Here is an 18,490-nt window from a genome sequence, read left to right on the forward strand (position 1 = left end):
ATGGTAAGCATCCGGAAGCTTGTCCCGGCACTGAAGAAGGTCGAACCCGAGCCTACCGGAGTTGACCAGCCCTCCAAAAGGTAGAGGAGGCGGAAGCCTGTACCTGAGCGGCCATGAGGAAAGCAGGGAGAGTTCTCTGGGGAAAAAAATCTGCGATGCCACGGCGGGATCGCCACACTGCATCATAAGCAGGAATACCTGCAGTCTAGGCTGAATTCCACGAGCTTTCTGGAAGATGGGTGGAATGGAAACTGAAAGTACCCGTCCTTCAGATCCAGGGTTTAAGGAGTCCTGTCGCCTCGTTACCAGTCTGATCGATTCTGCTGTTCTACGCTGGACGAAGTTTGTTCAACAAACTTGATCAGGGCTGAGAGGTCGACTACGGAACTCCCGTCTCAGATACTTCCTTACAAGAAAGGATCGACTGAAGAAGCCAGGGGTGAAGCCGTCGATGATCCTATGGAGGACCTTCTCCTAAGGTATGGATCATTTTGCCCAAACGGGCAACTCTTGCCGACCCTATGGCATAGAGGTTCAGAGACACTGAATTCGCTGACAGAGACGGCAGGCGCGATATCCTTGGCTGATCACAGAGATCGTACGGGAATGGGCATCAGGAAGCTGTCATCCGGATGAGTAACCTTAAGCATCCTCCCAGCGTGAAACCTGCAAGGGGGGGTGCCAATCCTAGAGTTCGTGAACTCTGCCGCTCCCTTTAGGACTATGCCCCCCCCGGGGGAGCCTCCCGTGCCATCTGTTCCTGACAGGAGGAAACTGCAATTGGACACCTTGTCTCAGTTGTCGTAGCCGATAACTTAGGCCGACGTGGTTGAAAGAAAAAGGCGCTGGAGCCCTGCAGAGTCTGGAAGAAAGCGCCTTGGAGGAGTGAAAACGAAAGTCGACTTCCTCCGCACAGCCGCTGTCTAAGTCTCTGTCCTTGGGCACAAACAAACTCTTCTCAAGGATGGAAGGGTGTCTGAGGTTGTCGACATCCACGGATGAGACACCCGAAACGAAGCCCTCGGTCAGCGCGTCCAGATGGTCCAACATCGAGCTTGCCCGCAAGTTAGATACTTAACGACGAAACGCCAAGGTGCCTATGCCCGAGAGGAGGAAAGTACCCATGACCTTCCTGTAGCTTCCTTGAACCAAACCTCGGGCCGTAACCGAGGAGGGAAAGGACCTGGTAAGCCCCCTACACGAGGTGGAGAAGAGGAAGGGGTAAGCCTTGGCCGATGGAGAAATCTCGAACGGAAAGCCCCCCACCAAAAATCCTTCCAGGGAATGACGGGGAAGGGCTAACCCAGGTTCTGGAAAGAGGAGTGTTGCTCAGACCTCCCTGAAGATTCTTCCTATTGTTGCAAGTGCCATGCTCTGCGTTTACGGGGTGAGGCCGTGTTCTGGAAATACGCTCCAGAAGAACTCGCCAGGCTGGCCATGCTGCGAAAACCCCAATGGAAATCGTGGTCGCAATCACCCTGGAGCTTGCGCGATGGTAAATCAATGATTTGCGCGCGGGCGAACATGGAAGCGCCCATGCGCGGTCACGCAGGAACCCAAACGAAGGTGAGCGAAGGAGCGCAGAAGGAGGGCGAGCGTGGAAGGAAGGGCGAGAGCTGGTGGTCGGCGAGTGATAACCCATAGGCGAGCAATGGATACTGCAAGAATTAAGCCGACGTTCGTGCGAAGAAACACAGTAGGTTCGCGCGATGGAACACCGTCGGTTCGCGTGACGGAACACCGTCGGTTCGCGTGACGGAACACCGTCGGTTCGCGCGACGGAACCCCGTCGGTTCGCGCAACGTAACACCGTCCGTCCGCGCGACGGAAACCGTCCATTCACGCAATGGAATACCGTTGGTTCGCACGCGGGCAAACATTGGTGAGCATGTGCGCGGTCGGGCAGGCACGCGGGCGTGCGGTCGCGCAGGAACGTGGGCGTGTGGCCGCGCGGGTTAGCACAGGCGGTCGGGAGACCGATGGCGCGTCGGCAAGCGATGGCGCATTGACGAGCGATGGCGCGTCGGCAAGCGATGGCGCATTGACGAGCGATGGCGCGTCGGCAAGCGATGGCGCATTGACGAGCGATGGCGCGTCGGCAAGCGATGGCGCATTGACGAGCGATGGCGCGTCGGCAAGCGATGGCGCATCGACGAGCGATGGCGCATTGACGAGCGATGGCGCGTTCTGGCGAGGCGATAGCCCGCAGGAGAGTGACGGAGCGTTGGCAAGCGATGGCGCGTCGGCAAGCGATGGCGCGTTGGCAAGCGATGGCGCGTCAGCAAGTGATAACGCGTCGGCAAGCGATGGCGGGTTGGCGAGCGGTGGTGGGTTAACAAAACGCTAGCGAGCAGATGAAGAATCGCGCGGGTGCATAGGCGATTGCCAACGTGAGAGAGACTAGTGATGGTTAGCGCGCATCGCGCTAATAGAAGGCGCGCAGGTGCATCAGGAAGGTGAGCGCTGAAGCCAGCTGTTAATCAGGCGATCCTAGACAGTCAGAAACCCGTTGGCGCCCATTGGTGCGCGGTAAAGAAGGGCGCGCAGATGTGCGCTGGCAATTGAAGAAAGCTGGCGCACAGAAGGACAGAAGAAAAGGTGAGCGCTGGCGAGCAGGAGGAAGATCTACGGCAAGACTCAGATACCGGAGATCGTGGTCCACAGCAGGCGAGCGCTATATCGCTACTGATGGTGGTCAGGGGAACTGACACGCATGGCAGATCGATGGCAATCGTTGACGCGTAGGAGATCGCTGGCGAGCAGGTGAACGTTGACGCGTCTAAGGTCGCTGGCGAGCTGATGATCGCTGACGAGCAGAAGGCAACGCATGGAAGCCTGCGCATAGAAGAAGAGTCCTTGACCCAGACCTGAACCAAAGTTCTAGATCGCGAGGGCGAAAGTGGGCGCACAGGGCGCCTAACAGGAACCAACAGGAACAGCAGAGATGATCATCATGAGAGCGCTGACGAACAGGAGCGCGCTGACGAACAGTAGAGCGTTGGCGAACAGGAGAGCGCTAGCGATCAGGAAGCGCTGATGAGCAGGAGAGCGCCTGTGCTCTAACACTGAGCAGGATCAGGCCGGAAGACCGTTGCCTGTCTGCCGGGACACTGATGTCCGTCGGAAGACCATTGTCCGTCGGGAAGACCGTTGTCCGTCGGGAAGACCGTTGCCCGTCGGAAGACGAGGTCAGACTGCTGTCCATCTACACCAGGGCGGATGAAGGAGATGTAGGCTGCATACGGAGATTCAAAAAGGCGCCTCTTAGCACCCTTATAGGGAGATGAGAGGCCCTTACGACGAGGCGGACGGTGAGCCTTACGGCGAAGGAGGCCAACAGCAACAGCAGAAGAAGAATCCTCCGAAGAGGAGTCTCTATGAGTGTACTCTCTCGCGAACGAAAGAGAAACACTTCGTAGAAGAGACTGGTCACCCAGTGACCTAAAAGGAGCAATCCTCCGAAGAGGGGCTCCTGCAGTGGCCTAACCCCTTGAGCGAAACTGCAGGTGTGACCACTCAGCACCAAGAGCATAGTCGCACGAAAAAAAGGCATGAGAAGAACCCCCCAAAAGGAGAAAAACTCAAGCCTGGACAGGAAAAATTTCCCTCGGAAAGAAAGTTACCCACCCAAGGAGGTAAGCCTCCTGAGAGTTCTAAAATGAACTGGAGAGCTGTCAATCGTCACGGGAGTACTTCCAGTAGAAGGAGACACGCCCCTGACGAAAATCCAAAGGGGAGGCAGCAACAGCCGAATCCCCAGGCCTCCACAAGACAGCTCACACCGTAGCCGTATTACAGAAACGAACTAGATCGGTAACTGTAAAAAATAAAAACAAAAAAAAATTAGTACACATTCATTCCCCCGGGAAGGCTCCGAAGAGGAATCCCGAGGGAAAGGAAACAAGAATTACACAACAGGCACGTGCCCTCACAACCACTTACACTCACGGAAGGAGAGCTGTAACCAAAACAGAATTATAACAATTATAATTATGAAACTATGTAATTATGTAATTTAAAAATGAATGAACACTAAAGAAAGAACGAAAACCCCGAAAGGAATCCTTCTACAAGCTGAAAAATCAACAAATACAATTAGATTCATAAACTAATTGAGACAAAACGTACGGAGTAGCAATCCCCCCACACGGGAAGGAAGCTACAAAAGGCGTAGTAACGTAGTAAAAGGGTTAACGACCTCAAGAGAGAGAGAGAGAGAAAGACCGAAGTCAAACTCGATCGCAACCCATAAAATTACGCCGTGGTGGCCTAATGGCCGAGGACTCCACGGAGATATCGTACACTACACACAACTCTGAAAAGGAAACTTACTGATTTCTATACTCAAATATATATACAAACATGCAAACATGTTTACATATATATTGAGTAAAAGAAAAGTTAGCGATTAAGTAAAGACAAAACAAACAATGGCTGCCAAGCGAGGACCAAGACAGAGACGTCTGTCCCAGTCCGAGCCAAAAGTGAAAAGTGAGCATTCACCTTTGTGTGAGGGGGGGAGGGATAGCTAGCTACCACTCCCATAGCCCCCCGCTAACTAACGCGGGGGTAATACACCCTCGTTAAATTCTAATGGCTCGCCATTTCAGCTGCGCTAAAAGGTAAACCCAATGTAAATAGCGTGGTTTGTATTTCGGCTACGGAACAAACAGGCTTTTTGACTGTACACCAAAGAACTTCTGAATTGCCTCTTAAACCTTTAGTCCTGTTTAAATAGAACCTTAGTGCTCTAAAAGGACAAAGAACTTTCTCCAGCTTCTCACCAACCAAATCAGAGAGGTTAGCAATTTCAAAAGATTTTGGTCATGGGTGAGAAGGATGTTCGTTCTTGGCTAGAAATTCAAGCTGCAGGGAGCATATAGCTTTGCCGTTTCTAAAGCCAATGTTTTTGCTAAAAGCATGAACTTCACTGACCCTTTTTGCTGTTGCTAAGCTTACTAAAAATGACAAATTCGAAGATGATTTGTATTTTTCCTAACCATACAAACCTTAGCTATTTACATTGGGTTTACCTTTTAGCGTAGCTGAAATGGCGAGCCATTAGAACTTAACGAGGGTGTATTACCCCCGCACTAGTTAGCAGGGGGTAGGGGAGTGGTAGCTAGCTACCCCTCCCCCTACACACACCGATGAATTGCTTCACTTTCACTTAGAGGTAGGACTTGTCTTGGGGGACAGGGCTGGCGGGCAAATATATGTAAATAGCTAAGGTTTGTATGGTTAGGAAAAATACAAATTATCTTCGAATTTGTCATTTGTTCCGTAACCGAAATACAAACCACGCTATTTACATTGGGTGACTTACCCCTTAGGAAGGGTGGAAAGTCCCCAGCCATACTGGCTTTGGCTTTACCCGGGAACTCAGAATCCGAGTGAGTCGCACTCGAGAAAAGGAGTCCCTGCACCTCAAAAGTTCCTTGCTCCGCAAGAAACCGTGTGGCCTACATAAGCTTGTGTGAGAAGGAAGAAGTGTGACCCGTCCTAGGCAGTTGACCTGGAGTTCCAGAAGGAACTCTGGGTTAGGACGTTCCCAATACCACCTCGTCAGGGTATGGGGGACGCGACAGTATTGACTCAATACTCGGAACACAAGGAAGCATGGTTTACCTGCAGAGGTTCGAGGTCAGCTATGCAGAGACCAGGATGCTGCTTCCATGTAGAGGGGATGATGAAGAAAGAAGTAAGGGCCAGACATACTTCTTTTGTTCATGCAGACTAAAACCTGATAACAATGCCCTCAACCTTCTGCTACCTGTCCAAAAAGGAGCCCGAGGTTAGACCAGCTGTTGTGTAGCCACCACAGAGCGATAAAAACGTATCGAAACTCCTGTGGGTCACGCCCTGCAGGAAGCGGGCTGCGAAGGTCATTAGACGCTTCCAGACTCCAGCTTGTAGCACCTGCGTCACAGAGTAGTATTACTCGAAGGAGAGGGACGTTGCGATGTATCCGACATCGTGCTGTAGGGCGACGTGACGGGGAAGGGTCTGGATTTAGGTCGAGATGAATGTCCTTGAGTCCGAGCTGAAGAGGTATACAGTACTGGTGACTCTCCCCCGAGTCCTTCTTGTGCTCCCAACCCGGCTGCACGTGAGGACAAACTGCAGCTGTTCCCAAAGCTAACCTCTCGATTCCTTTACTGGCAAGAAAGAGAAGGACATCAGATACAGAATGGTGACTCGAAATCTTGAAGGAATTGGACCGAAGGGCCGGGACCCCAAGATTCTGAGTCTACCCAACAACTCAGGAGCGAACCTGAATGTTGCCTTCCCCCATTTCTTAGAAAGGGCGGAGTCGTACGAGACCAAGAAGATTGCTTACATACTGGCCACGGCCAGAGTGAGCAGGAGACCCAAGACAGAATACGATCAGAGGCCTGACGTAAAGGGTCTTGAGAAGATCTCTTAAGGGACTAAAAAGTCCGAGACATGCTCCATGTTGGAGGTCTCACTCCGACTAGGGCAGGGACGTTCGCAGCTTCGCATGAGCGAGGAAAGGTCCAGCGGGAAGGAAAAAGTTATTCCTTTCAGCCTGAAGGTCAGGGAAAGGCTGAGGGACAGGCTTCATTGCCGAGAGCGGAAAGGAGTTTCCTCCCGCCGAAAGGCAATAAGTTCGTTATTGCTGGAGAAGAGGCCTCAAGGGAAGAGGTATATCTCCCACGACACCAACCACCGAAGACTCTCCACTTCGCCTGGAAGACCCCTGCAGAAGACTATCGCAGATGACGCGACCTCCGTCCCGCGACTGTAGCGGGTTGTCTCTTCTTGAGGAGGCGGCGTAGTGTCTCCAGGAATGAAGCCGAAGCGACGCCCCGGCTCGTGAAAGATGTTGCAGTGTGGTTGTTTGAGTAGCCTGTGCCGTGGGTGAAGCTCTCCCGGGAGTTCCGTCAGGGGAAGCAGAGGGTCCGGAAACCGTTCTGCGTATAGTCCCAGTGGAGCTCTCAGGGCCATTGAAAGGTTGACAGACAACCTGGTCTTGTTGAGACCCATTCTCAACAGACAACAAAGGAGGGAAGACGCAGGCATCGATGTTGTCCCACCATCACCGGAATGCATCTTGCCAGAGTCTCGGGGTCTGAGACTGGGGGGAAAGAACAGCGGAAGCTTGAGGTTCCAAGCTGTTGCGATCAGGTCCCCCAGGCCAGGACTTGCTGGTTACTCAAGGCCAAAGACCCCCAGGTACACTCTCTCTACGAGGCTCTGCTCGGATAGTCGGAGAGAACATTCCTCCGCCCGGAATGAGCGAGCCGATGGTGGTATTGAGAGGATCTCAAATCATCTCAGTATCTCTACTGCAAGATGCAAAGGTATGAAAATGCGTCCCTTGCTGGTTAGAACACGCCAGTACCATGAAGTCGTCGCACACGGAGCGACTCGGCAGGAGCTGTAGGATCTGTAGAGGGGCCAGACTACGGCTCCTAAGCCTGCCTGAATGATGGAGAGGTATCCTTTAGGTCCTGACCATAGGCCTGGACCGAAACATGCCCCCCCCCCCCCCCTTTTCTTTGACGAGTCCGAGAACAGCATAAAAAATGTGGGGAAAAGACGAGAATACCCACTCCCATCAAGAGGTTCCATAGGTCAATCCCCATTGCAGGTCTAATCGTCCCGCTGGTCCCATAGGGGCCAGAAACTCCGGTTAATCGTTGCTTTGAAACCACCGGAACTTATGCCGCCCCACAGGGAACTTATCCTGAGGCGACCATTCGGAACTTTAGACGGGTCAATGAGGAAAGAGACCTAGGAAATGTTCCAAGGTAGGGCTGAAAGCTCTGCCCGACTGAAAACAGGTACTGCGACTCTCCTCAGCCTTGCCACAGTCAACTGAAGGGAAGGCTCGGAGGAGGCGGCAACAGAATCTGGCGTCCCCAGGCGGTCACCCATCCAAGTACCAACCAGACCCGACGTTGCTTAACCTCGCTGAACGGACGTGAAGCGGGGCTTCCAACGTGGTAAGGCCGTTGACTCAATATCATGGCTAGATACTCCAGATGTTGAGGCCGAAGAAGAGAAGGCTCCTAGCAAATTACCATGAACCCCCACTCATGGTAAGGATCCGGAAGCTTGTCCCGGCGTTGAAGAAGGTCGAACCCGAGCCTACCGGAGTTGACCAGACCTCAAAAAGGCGAAGGAGGCGGCAGCCTGCTCTCGAGCGGCCATGAGAAAAGCAGGGAGAGTTCTCTGGGGAAGAACCTGCGATGCCACGGCGGGATCGCAACACTGCATCTTAAGCAGGCATACCTGTAGTTTAGGCTGAATTCCACGAGCTTCCTGGAAGATGGCAGGAATGGAAACTGAAAGTACCCGTCCTTCCGATCCAGGGCCTAAGGAGTCCTGTCGCCTCGTTACCAGTCTGATCGATTCTGCTGTTCCACGCAGGACGAAGTTTGTTCGACAAACTTGATCAGAGCTGAGAGGTCGACTACGGAATTCCCGTCTCAGATACTTTCTTACGAGAAAGGATTAACTAAAGAAGCCGGGGGTGAAGCCGTCGACGATCCTATGGAGGACCCTCTCCTAAGGCATGGATCATTCTGCCCAAACGGGCAAACTCTTGCCGACCCTATGGCATAGAGGTTCAGAGACACTGAATTCGCTGACAAAGACGGCAGGCGCGATATCCTTGGCTGATCACGGAGATCGTGCAGGAATGGGCATCGGGAAGCTGTTATCCGGATGAGTAACCTTAGGCATCCTCCCAGCGTGAAACCTGCAAGGGGGGGTTGCCAATCCTAGAGTTCGTGAACTCTGCCGCTCCCTCTAGGACTATGCCCCCCCGGGAGAGCCTCCCGTGCTACCTGTTCCTGACAGGAGGGGACTGCTATTGGACACCTTGTCTCAGTTGTCGTAGCCGGTCCGATAACTTAGGCCGACGAGGCTGAAAGAAAAAGGCGCTGGAGCCCTGCAGGGTCTGGAAGAAAGCGCCTTGGAGGAGTGAAAAACGGAAGTCGAATTCCTCCGCACAACCACTGTCTATGTCTCTGTTCTTGGGCACAAAAAAACTGTTCCCAAGGATGGAAGGGTGTCTGAGGTTGTCGAAATTCACGGATGAGACACCCGAAAGGAAGCCCTCGGTCATTGCGTCCAGATGGTCCAAAATCGAGCTTGCCCGCAAGTGCGAAACTTGGCGACGAAACGCCAAGGTGCTTGAGCCCGAGAGGAGGAAAGTACCCATGACCTTCCTGTAGCTTCCTTGAACAAAACCTCGGGTTGCAACTGAGGAGAGAAAGGACCTGGTAAGCCCCTTTCACGAGATGGAGAAGAGGAAGGGGTAAACCAGTCACCCCTTGGCCGATGGAGAAATCTCGAACGGAAAGCTCCCTGGCAAAACCCTTCCAGGGAATGACGGGGAAGGGCTAACCCAGGTTCTTGAAAGAAGAATGTCGCTCAGACCTCCCTGAAGATTCTTCCTGTTCTTGCATGTGCCATGCTCTGCGTTTACGGGGTGAGGCCGTGTTCTGGAAATATGCTCCAGAAGACTCGCCAGGCTGGCCATGCTGTGAAACCCCAACGGGAAACGCGGTCGCGATCGCCCTGGCGCTCGCGCGATGGTAAATCAATGGTTTGCGCGTGGGCGAACGTGGAAGCGCCCATGCGCGGGCACACAGGAACGCAAACGAAGGTGCGCGGAGGAGGGTGAGCGTGGTAGGAAGGGCGAGAGCTGGTGGTCGGCGAGCGACAACCCGTAGGCGCGCAATGGATACTGCAAGAATTAAGCCGAAGTTCGCGCGATAAAACACTGTCGGTTCGTGCAATGGAACACCGTCGGTTCGCGCGACGGAACAACGTCGGTCCGCGCGACGGAACACCGTCGGTCCGCGCGACGGAACACCGTCGGTCCGCGCGACGGAACACCGTCCGTCCGCGCGACGGAACACCGTCCGTCCGCGCGACGGAACACCGTCCGTCCGCGCGACGGAACACCGTCCGTCCGCGCGACGGAACACCGTCCGTCCGCGCGACGGGACACCGTCCGTCCACGCGACGGATCACCGTCCGTCCGCGCGACGGAACACCGTCCGTCCGCGCGATGGAACACCGTCCGTCCGCGCGATGGAATACCGTTGGTTCGCGCGCGGGCGTACATTGGAGAGCATGTGCGCGGTCGCGCATAAGCGTAGGAGTGCGGTCGCGCGGGCGTGTGGACGCGCAAGCACGTGGGCGTGTGGACGCGCAAGCACGTGGGCGCGCGGGTGAGCGCAGGCGGTCGGGAGACCGATGACGCGTAGGCGGGCGATGGCGCGTTGACGAGCGATAGCCCGTAGGCAAACGATGGCGCGTCGGCAAGCGATGGAGCGTTGGCGAGCGGTGATGGTTAGCGCGCATCGCGCTAACAGAAGACGCGCAGGTGCATCAGGAAGGTGAGCGCTGAAGCCAGCTGTTAATCAGGCGATCCTAGACGGTCAGAAAACCGTTGGCGCCCATTGGTGCGTGGCAGAAAAGGGCGCCCAGATGTGCGCTGGCGATTGAAGAAAGCTGGCGCACAGAAGGACAGAAGTAAAGGTGAGCGCTGGCGAGCAGGAGGAAGATCTACGGCAAGACTCAGCTACCGGAGATCGTGGTCCACAGCAGGCGAGCGCTAGATCACTATTGATGGTGCCCAGGGGAACTGACACGCGTGGCAGATCGATGGCGATCGTTGATGCATAGGAGATCGCTGACGAGCAGGTGAACGTTGACGCATCTATGGTCGCTGGTGAGCTGGTGATCGCTGGTGAGCAGAAGGTAACGCGTGGAAGCCTGTGCGTAGAAGAAGAGTCCTTGTCCAAGACCTGAACCGAAGTTCTAGATCGCGCGTAAAAGGAACCAACAGGAACAGCAGAGATGATCATCATGAGAGCGCTGACGAACAGGAGAGCGCTGGCGAACAGGAGAGCGCTGACGAACAGGAGAGTGCTAGCGATCAGGAAAGCACTGATGAGCAGGAGAGCGCCTGTGCGCTAACACTGAGCAGGAGAGCAGGAGAGCGCCTGTGCGCTAACACTGAGCAGGAGAGCAGGAGAGCGCCTGTGCGCTAACACTGAGCAGGAGAGCAGGAGAGCGCCTGTGCGCTAACACTGAGCAGGAGAGAACACAGCAGAAGGGCGCGCAGGGGAACCCTGACACGCAAGGGAAGAACCCCCGTGGGAGGCAACCCTTTGGCCTGAAGGGATCGTTGTCCGTCGGGAGACTGATGTCCGTCGGAAGACCGTTGTCTGTCCGTCGGGAGACTGTTGTCCGTCAGAAGACCGTTGACCGTCGGGAAGACTGTTGCCCGTCGGAAGACGAGGTCAGACTGCTGTCCATCTGCACCAGGGGCGGAAGATCAAGAAGAAGGAGTTGTAGGCTGCATACGGAGATTCAAAAGGCGCCTCTTAGCACCCTTATAGGGAGATGTGAGGCCCTTACGACAAGGCGGACGGTGAGCCTTACGGCGAAGGAGGCCAACAGCAACAACAGCAGAAGAATCCTCTGAAGAGGAGTCTCTATGAGTGTACTCTCTCGCGAACGAAAGAGAAACACTTCGTAGAAGAGACTGGTCAGCCAGTGACCTAAAAGGAGCAATCCTCCGAAGAGGGTCTCCTGCAGTTGCCCAGCCCCTTGAGCGAAACTGCAGGTGCGACCGCTCAGCACCAAGAGCATAGTCGCACGAAAAAAAGGCAAGAGAAAAACCCCCAAAAGGGGAAAAACTCAAGCCTGGACAGGAAAAACTTCCCTCGGAAGGAAAGTTACCCACCCAAGGAGGTAAGCCTCCTGAGAGTTCTAAAATGAACTGGAGAGCTGTCAATCGTCACGGGAGTACTTCCAGAAGGAGACACGCCCCTGACAAAGATCCATAGGGGAGGCAGCAACAGCCGAATCCCCAGGCCTCAACAAGACAGCTCACACCATTGTCACATTACAGAAACGAACTAGATCGGTAACTGTAAAAAAATAAAACAAAAATCATTAGTACACATTCATTCCCCCGGGAAGGCTCCGAAGAGGAATCTCGAGGGAAAGGAAACAAGAATTACACAACAGGCACGTGCCCTCACAACCACTTACACTCACGGAAGGAGAGCTGTAACCAACACAGAATTATAACAATTATAATTATGTAACTATGTAATTATGTAATTTAAAAATGAATGAACACTAAAGAAAGAACGAAAACCCCTAAAGGAATCGTTCTACAAAGCTGAAAAATCAACAAATACAATTAGATTCATAAACTAATTGAGACAAAACGTAAGGCGTAGCAACCCCCCCACACGGGAAGGAAGCTACAAAAGGCGTAGTAACGTAGTAAAAGGGTTAACGACCTCAAGAGTGAGAGAGAGAAAGACCGAAGTCAAACTCGATCGCGACCCATGAAATTACACCATGGTGGCCTAACTGCCGAGGGCTCCACGGAGATATCGTACACTACACACACAAGCACAAACTCTGAAAAGGAAACTTACTGATTTCTATACTCAAATATATACATAAACATGAGAAAATGTTTACATATATATTGAGTAAAAGAAAAGTAAGTGATTAAGTAAAGACAAAACTAACAATGGCTGCCAAGCGAGGACAAAGACAGAGACGTCTGTCCATGTCCGAGCCAAAAGTGAAAGTGAAGCTAACTAGCGCGGGGGTAATACACCCTCGTTAAGTTCTAATGGCTCGCCATTTCAGCTACGCTAAAAGGTAAACCCAATGTAAATAGCGTGGTTTGTATTTCGGTTACGGAACAAATAAAGTCTTTAAAGTCAGATCTTTAAAAGAAGCAGAGTTCAAAGGTTCGAATCTGTCACTCATAAGAAATTTTAAAACCACGTCTAAATTCCAGGGTGGTGAATCCTGTTGACATTTTTTCGAGGTTTCAAAGGATCTAAGGAGATCCTGAAGGTCCTTGTTATTCGAGAGGTCTAAAAGTCCATGCCTGAAGACCGCTGCTAACATACTCCTGTACTCTTTAATGGTTGAGGAGGAAAAATTGTGCCTTCTTCTAAGCTCTAAAAAGAAAAATGCAATTTGAGCTATAGAGGTATTGGATGAAGAAACTAAGTTAGTTCAACACCATGCTCTAAAAACTTTCCACTTGGATTGGTACAACCTGAAAGTAGAAGTTCTTCTTGCTTTAGCAATAGCCTTGACTGCTTACTTCGAAGTACCTCTAGATCTTGCGGGCTTTTCGATAGTCTGAAGGCAGTCAGACGTTGAGCTTGGAGGTTTAGATGGTTTCTTGCCAAGTGGGGTTGTCGGAGAAGATTTATTCTCAATGGCAAGCTTCTTGGAACATCCACCATCCATTCCAGTACCTCTGTGAACCAACACCTTGACAGCCAGAAGGGGGCTATTAACATCAATCTGGTTCCCTCGTGAGACACAAACTTTTGTAGAACTTTGTTCAGCACTTTGAATGGAGGGAAAGCGTACACATCTAGGTGTGACCAGCCCATCAAAAACGCATCTATGTGTGACACATCGAGATCCGGAACTGGGGAGCATAGCAATAATTCTCTAATCTTCTGGTTTTTGAAGTTGCGAATGGATCTATGAGAGGGCAGCCCCAAATCTGCCAAAGTTTCTTGCATACATCTAGATGCAGTGTCCACTCTGTGGAAAGAACTTGATTCCTCCTGCTGAGGCTGTCTGCCTTCACTTTGTTTTCCCCTTGAATGAATCTTGTCAATAGGGATATCTTTCTTTGATGTGCCCAAAAGAAAAAAGATTTTGCTATCTCGTAAAGTAACCTCGAATGCGTTCCCCCTTGTTTCGCTATGTAGGCCAAAGCTGTGGTATTGTCTGCATTGATTTGTATTACTTTTTTCAGTACTAGCTTCTCGAACCCCTTGAGAGCTAACTGAACTGTTAAACGCTCCTTTTGATTGATGTGGAGACTTTGCTGTTGTTTTGTCCACAGACCCGAAATCTCTGACTTTCCTAGTGTTGCTCCCCACCCCGAGTCCAAGGTGTCGGAAAACAACACAAGGTCTGGGCTCCTTTGCTCCAAAGAGAGACCTTCCTGGAGCCTGTATATGTTGTTCCACTAACGAAGGCACTCTTTTATTGGTTCCGTAAGAGGAATGCTCTCCTTGTCGAGGCTATCCTCTTTGCTCCAATGGCAATCGAGATGGAACTGAAGGGGTCGTAAATTTAGTTTACCCAGACATACAAATTGTTCTAGTGAAGAGAGGGTTCCCAGGACTCATCCATTCCCTCACTGAACAAAAACTCCTTCTTTAGAAAGGCCCAAAGCCTTAGGAGAGCTAGCTGTATTATTGCAGGTGATGGAAAAACCTGAAAAGTCAGACTGTGAATCTCCATCCCTAAATAAAGAATCTTCTGGGAAGGGATCAATTGAGACTTCTCTGAATTCACCAGAAGTCCTAGCTCCTCTGACACTCATTGTCAGACGTAAATCCTTCAGACAGCGACTGAGTGAGGGGGCTCTTAGTAGCCAATCGTCCAAGTACAAGGAGGCTCTGATGCCTCTTGAGTGGAGCATGCTTGCCACATCCATTATGATCTTTGTGAAGACTAGAGGAGTGGTGGTGAGACCGAAGCCTAAGGCCCAAAACAATACTTATTTCCAGAAGTCTAAGGATAGGATACAACCATATGTCCTAACAGACGCACCCTCTATTTGAGGGGTGGTGCATAGCCCGAAACAAAGCACTCAAAACTAGACAACTTCCTCCCATACACGAATCTTCTGGTAGCTTGAAGTTCGGATGGATGAGGAAATAGAAGTAAGCAACCTGGAGATCTAAAGAGATCATCCAGTGGACCTTTTTTTACTGCTGCAAGCTAAGTCTTATGAGTCTCCATAGAGAGGTTTTGTCCTCTGGACGTAGCTTGAACCGTATGTGACTGACGTTGGACGTCACGGTTTGTTTGACGTTCGACGTCACGAGCGTGTTGCTCGACGTCACGTTCAGCTTGACGTCCAATGTCACGCTTAGCTGCCTAGCGATCGTCGCCGTGCTTGGAAGGTAAACGCTATATGACACGTTTGGCCACTTGATGTCTGGTATCAAGAGAAGACACTCAATGGGATATTGAAACCTTATCACGCTGTTCAAATTAGCTTGCTGGTAGGCCGCCTGTGCAACAACGCGTCCTGAAAAGAATCATGATGAACCATCGCTTTGCTAACAGCAGGCTGATAAGACTGCATCACGGACGAGAGCCGTTGTTTCATGCCAGCAGCATAGTCCAACTAGGATCAACATTAGGTGACACCGGTGTATAAAACTTTGATCGCGAACTCGCCTTCTTCATCGCTTACATCACTCCGCATTTCAGCAGACGGAACACAGTCTGGCGGGAGCGGCGGTGCCTGTACCGTAACACCAGACACAGGAACAAGATCCTTATCAGTCTGAAGTAAAGTTTTGCCAACTACTGACATCCTGACAGGCCGTATACAGCAAAAAAAAGGGGGCACTGCCTTCTCTTACAAAAGCCCTAATGCACCTCCTGCTGTTGCAGCTGAACGTGCTGCTGCACCAACATCTGCAGTTAGGTTCCTTATGCTGCCTTGAGGATGCCTAAAGCACTGCCCTATCAGCACTGTCTTTTAACTTTGTTACTTTTCTCTGAATGATTTATTGCTAATTTATTCTCATCATTTATTTATTTCTTTATTTCCTCTCCTTACTGAGCTATCTTTCCCTATTGGAGCCCTTAGGCTTATAGCATATTGCTTTTCCAACTAGGGTTGTAGCTTGGCTAGTAATCATAAAATAATAAACAGAGACTCCTTTGCCGTCTTCCTTAGCGAAAAAGTTTGAAGGCGGAACGAGGAGCAGCAGGTACAAAATAAAATGGAAACTTCAGAAAACTCTCATGAGTTTCTGATAGTCACTCCCTTCCTCCTACAAGTCTCTAACCTAGGTAGAGATGTCTTGTTTCCAAGGAGTCAACTCCTTAAGGTTCTGAATTCTGACCTCAATGCTTTAGAGGATTAATTCTAGCTCTCCCAACCAAGAATTAGTTCAAGAAGGCCTTGGTCTGAGAACATATCTTTCTAGTTAATATTTATTTCTTAATACAGTATAGCGCCTGGCGTAACAAAATTCCAACGCTAGAGGCTTATGGTCATGTAGACAACAAGTTCTACTTGATGTCATGAAAGCTCTTGATGCTCAGCGCCACGTGACTTTCAGAACAACAACGCTTGCGATTAAAAAGCGCTCGCGATTCACACGCTCGGAGCTATGCCGATCGCGTGCAGTGAAAAGCTAGATGAGCAACATTCTGTTGTTGTCACGCTCAGCTTGGCGCGAGGCATCAAGTTAAGCTTGGCACGAGGTAACATGCTCTGCTTAGCGCGAAGGGTCACGTTCAGCTTGCCGCGAAGGGTCACGTTCAGCTTGGCGCGAAGGGTCACGTTCAGCTTGGCGCGAGGTGCCACGTTCAGCTTGGCGCGAGGCGCCACGTTCAGCTTGGCGCGAGGCACCATGCTAAGCCACCTGGCGAGCGCCATCATGCTCAGCTGCTTGGCACGCACCATCCAGTTCAGCTCTTTTTAAGAGGTAAGAACATTAAATGCTTATTACCTGTCAAGAATGATTTTAATTTTGTTTTCAGCTTCGCGCCTCATGTGCGATATCGTTTAAAGTTAGAAAAATACTTTTACCTCGCCTTACCTACAGCGAGGGCGAGCGTTCTGGGGATCGTCAACAGAAAAACGCTTGAGGGGACTTCTGCTCAGGTCTTATGAGCCGGATAAGCGCCAGGCTAAGCCTCTCGCTGCCCTTTGCCGCTCGACTTAACTTCTCCCATGGGTCCGGGAGCTTGAAAGAGGTCTAAGGCTAGGATAACGACAGGTCCGAACAGAAGCACCCTCCACTGTATTGAATAAAATTCACTGCACTAATTTAGCACTAAAAATATGACAAATTCGTAGATAATTTGTATTTTTCCTAACTATACAAACCTTAGCTATTTAATAGGGGTATTACTTTCGGCGTAGCTGAAATGACGAGCCATTAAAATTTAACGAGGGTTTACTACCCACACCGCTAGTTAGCGGGGGTAGGGGAGGGTAGCTTTCTAAACCCAACCTCCCCCCCCTCACACACACACACACCTGTGCTTGAGCTCACTTTGCTTGAAGGTAGGACTTCAAGGAGGATAGGGCTGGCAGGCAAGTTTGATTAAATAGCTAAGGTTTGTATAGTTAGGAAAAATACAAATGATCTACGAATTTGTCATTTGTTCCGTAACTGGAATACAAACCACGCTATTTAATAGGGGTGACTCACCCATTAGGAAGGGTGGATGTCCCTGCCAGTCTGGCTTTTTGGCTTTGCCCGGGGGCTTGTTATTTAAGTGTGTAAGCACCCAAGAAATAAGGAGTCCCTGCACCTAGCTAGAACCTTGCTACGCAAGGACTGCGGCCTACACAAGCTGTGTGTGAAGGTATGAAGTGTGACTCGTCCTAGGAAGTTGTTCTGAAGTTCTTTAGATGGAAACTTGTAGCCTAGGACTTTCCCAATACCACCTCGTCAGGGTATGGGGACGTAACAGTATTAGTCTTAATACTAGGAACACAATGAAGCATGGTTTACCCGCAGTGCTTTGAGGTCAGCTATGCAGAGAACCCAGAATGCTGCTTTCCCCACGAGAGGGTAGGATGAAGAAAAGAATAAGAGCCAATCAAATCTTTTCATTCACGCAGACTAAGACCGGGTAACAGTGCCCTCAACCTTCTGCTACTTGTCCAATAAGGAGCTTGAGGTATACAACCAGCTGTTGTGCAGCTACCACTGGATCGATAGAGATCGTATCGAGTTTCTGTGGGTCACGTCTTGCAGGAGAAAGGTTGTGAAAGTCACCTGGAGCATTCACATCCTATCTTGTAAAACCTGCGTCACAGAGAAATCTGCTAAGAAGGACCAGGGGCATAGTTATGCCCCTGACACTGTGAGTCGTCATGTCGAGATGATGTTTCAGTGATCCTCCTCTAGTCTCTCTCGGTGCTGACAAGAGGAGGGACCCGGGCAGGCTGTTGTCGTTTTCTTTAGGTAAAGTCTCATACCTTACCCTGGGTATAGTAACGGATGATCTGGATCGTCCGTTACCTAGTTGAGACTTGTGTAGGATCTGTCACCTCTGGAGACTGTGTCTGGTGACATACTCAGGGACGAAACTGAACATTGTCTTTCCCCCTTCTCAATAATGGGCGATGTCGAAAGAGAGACCATGAAGTTCCTTAACTCGTATGGTTGCTGTACGAGTGTGTAGGAACATTGTGTTCTTAAATCAGGAGGAAATTTGTTGCCTGGTGAAGTGGAACACAAGGAGGTCCCTTTAGGGATCGGAGATTGAACCATGTTCTGAGAGGAAGGTCTCAATTCCGACTGGGGAAAGGCAAGTTGTAAGTCCGTATGAGTTAGGAAAAGTCTATCAATGAAAGGGTGTCCCTTTCCTTCAGTATGAAGGTGAAGGATCAAGGTTGAGTGATCATCTTTACCTGTCGAAACTGAATAGGGGTTCTTTCCTCTTCCAC

At 51.0% G+C, this 18,490-nt stretch overlaps 1 pseudogene; it reads right to left on the reverse strand.

The window, feature by feature from the left end:
• Window positions 1-7,865: 7,865 nt before the first annotated feature.
• On the reverse strand, window positions 7,866-7,984 carry LOC137635471 (5S ribosomal RNA; annotated as a pseudogene).
• Between the last annotated feature and the right edge of the window lie 10,506 nt (window positions 7,985-18,490).

The sequence above is a fragment of the Palaemon carinicauda genome, unplaced genomic scaffold (genome assembly GCF_036898095.1).
Source record: "Palaemon carinicauda isolate YSFRI2023 unplaced genomic scaffold, ASM3689809v2 scaffold129, whole genome shotgun sequence".
Classification (NCBI taxonomy): Eukaryota; Metazoa; Arthropoda; class Malacostraca; order Decapoda; family Palaemonidae; genus Palaemon; species Palaemon carinicauda.